The sequence below is a fragment of the Chiloscyllium plagiosum genome, chromosome 9, assembly GCF_004010195.1.
Source record: "Chiloscyllium plagiosum isolate BGI_BamShark_2017 chromosome 9, ASM401019v2, whole genome shotgun sequence".
Taxonomy (NCBI): Eukaryota; Metazoa; Chordata; class Chondrichthyes; order Orectolobiformes; family Hemiscylliidae; genus Chiloscyllium; species Chiloscyllium plagiosum.
The window spans coordinates 9,132,251-9,134,961 of record NC_057718.1 but is presented as its reverse complement, the minus strand read 5'-3'; the positions used below and the strand labels follow the sequence as shown (position 1 = coordinate 9,134,961).

At 45.2% G+C, this 2,711-nt stretch overlaps 1 long non-coding RNA gene across 1 annotated transcript in view; it reads left to right on the top strand.

Annotated features, from left to right (window-relative positions):
- The first annotated feature begins 581 nt into the window (after positions 1 to 581).
- Positions 582 to 2,711, top strand: part of LOC122552593 — a 23,581-nt gene continuing 21,451 nt past the window's right edge. The window contains exon 1 of the long non-coding RNA XR_006312424.1: positions 582 to 763. This is a non-coding gene — a long non-coding RNA (uncharacterized LOC122552593). The remainder of the gene's footprint in view (positions 764 to 2,711) is intronic.

Here is a 2,711-nt window from a genome sequence, read left to right as displayed (position 1 = left end):
GTCTCTCTCCCACTGCAACTCCCAGGTCATTTCCTACTCTATGCTACTCTCTCCCCACCCCCCCCCTCCTCTAGCTTATCTCTCCTCGCTTCAGGCTCTCTGCTTTTATTCCTGATGAAGGGCTTTTGCCCGAAACGTCGATTTTGCCTGTCCTCGGATTTTGCCTGTCCTCGGATGCTGCCTGAATTGCTGTGCTCTTCCAGCACCACTAATCCAGAATCTGGTTTCCAGCATCTGCAGTCATTGTTTTTACTTCGGCTCTTAGGTCTTGTTGTCTTGTCATTAAGTGCATCATGGCTGAGAGAAGCAGATTTTTAATCAGGAAGGGAATCCAGGGTCATGGGGTAAAAGGGAGCGAAGTGGAATTGAGGATTATCAGATTAGCCATGAGTTTATTGACTGGCACAGCAGGCTTGATGGGCTGAATGGACTGTTTCTGAGTTTATAGCTTAAGATCTTATGTTCCCAATTGGCAATTTAGAGTCAACTGCATTGGGAAACCATACAGGTTTATTTAACAACTGTTACATGATCACCAGTGAACTTGCCCCTTTGAAAATGGAGTTCATATTTCACCATCCAGCAGGCTGAGATTTGGATGCGAAACCCGATCTTACTCTGGGGCTTCTGAGTTGCTAATCCAGTGACAGTGTCATTATATCTCTTCCCCCGCACCCGCTCCCCCTACCACCTTCCTACCATTCTCAACTTGCTATTCCTTCAGTGTAACTAGAACAAAATCATGGAACTCCCTCATGAACAGGTATGTGCGTGTGTGTGTGTCTGTGTGTATGTGTGTGGGGGGTGGGGTTGTATCTATGTGTGTGTGTGTCTGTGTGCACCTCTGTGTGTGTGGAAGTGTGTGTACGTGTGTGTGTGCAGGGTGTGTGTGTGTGCGTGTGTGTACCTGTGTGTATGTGTACGCGCTTGTGTGTGTATACCTGTGTGTGTGTGTGTGTGTGTGGTGGGGGTGTGGGGCAAGTGAGGATTTCCACTTGACTTCTCAAGGGCAATTAAGGATGGCAAGTAATTGCTGAGTCAGTCAGTGAAGCCCACATCAAAGTAAGAATAAATACCCCACAGTTTGTTTTTCCTTCCTTTTGAACTTAATGCCTGGCCTGGGATACCAGACCAACCAGTTGAGGCCAGACCAACAATTCCAGTAACAATCTTCTTGTTTTGTTTGGCTTGGAAAACACCCCACAACAAAAAGATATTGAAGTTATTTATCAGCTTTATTGTAGGAAGCATGAGGAGACCAGAATGGATAGTGTATTGAAAGGGTAATGGGTAATGAGGAGAGGTCACGACCATCTTGGTTGATAGGCTGGCAAGAGGGTCTTAAAAGTCAGCGAGGTGGCAGGAACTCACCCAACAACCAGAGATGTTTCCACATCAGCACAGTTACTGCCGTTGCTGTTTGAATTCATGTATTGCTGGACATCGGAGTGCATCTGGGAAAATTAACAAACAGTGAAATTCACAACTGATCTTGGAGGAACTGTTTGGACGAAGTTCACAGCACAAAAGCAGATAAGTGTATTGTTTTTCAGTGTGACCTATAGCAAGTCTGCAGTAGTGAGTAGAGTGGGTTCTTTCTTGATAATATGTTTTTTGAGATATGTCTCTTGATTAAACTTAAAATATAAGTCATAACTATTAATTTAACCTGGAGCAGTGTTTTGTAGAGGAATAAGGCGGTGTTATTTTCTGGATCTGTAGTTTGTGAAGCAGCAAAAATGGCCTTTAGTAGAGTGATATGCGCTTCTTGTCAGATGTGGGAGTTTAAAGAGAGTTTAAGGGTTACTGTGGATTATATCTGCAATAAATGCTGTTGGTTGTGAATCTTATCAGATGCATAGATCGGTTGGAGAGACAGTTAGAAGCGATGAGGAATTTGCAACAGCAACAGGATCTGATGGATGGCAGTTATAGGAAGGGGGGAAATCTCAGATACAGTCACATAGAGGGGTTAACTCCAGGGAAGGTATGAGATTTAGGCAGCTAGTGCAGGAGCCTTTTGTGGCTATACCATTTCAAACAGGTATGCTGTTTTGGAAAATGTAGGGGGTGATGGATTCTCAGGAGAACGTAGCACGAACAGCCAAGTTTCAGGTATTCAGACTGGCTGTAATGCAACGAGGAGTACTTTGGCTTCCAAGAGATCAATTGTGTTAGGGGATTCTGTAGTCCGAGGTACAGACAGATGTTTCTGTGGCCAGCAGCGAAAAAGCAGAATGGGTGTTGTTTCCCTAGTGCCAGGATCAAGGATGTCTCAGAGAGGGTGCAGAACGTTCTCACGGGGGAGAGGGGCCAGCAAGAGGTCATTGTCCACATTGGAACAAAGGACATAGGAAGGGAAAATGTTGAGATTCTGAAGGGAGATTACAGAGAATTAGTTGGGAACTTAAGAAGGAGGTCCTTGAGAGTAGTAATATCTGGATTACTCCCGGTGCTATGAGCTAGTGAGTGCAGGAATAGGAGGATAGAGCAGATGAATGGATGGCTGAGGAGTTGGTGTATGGGAGAAGGATTCACATTTTTGGATCATTGGAATTTCTTTTGGGGTAGAAGTTACTTGGACAAGAAGGACGGTTTGCACCTAAATTGGAAGGGGACTAATACACTGGCAGGAGATTTGTTGGAGTTGCTCGGGAGGGGGGATCCAAGATGGCGGCGACCCAGCAAGTCTGAGTCTCCAGTGAGTCTCC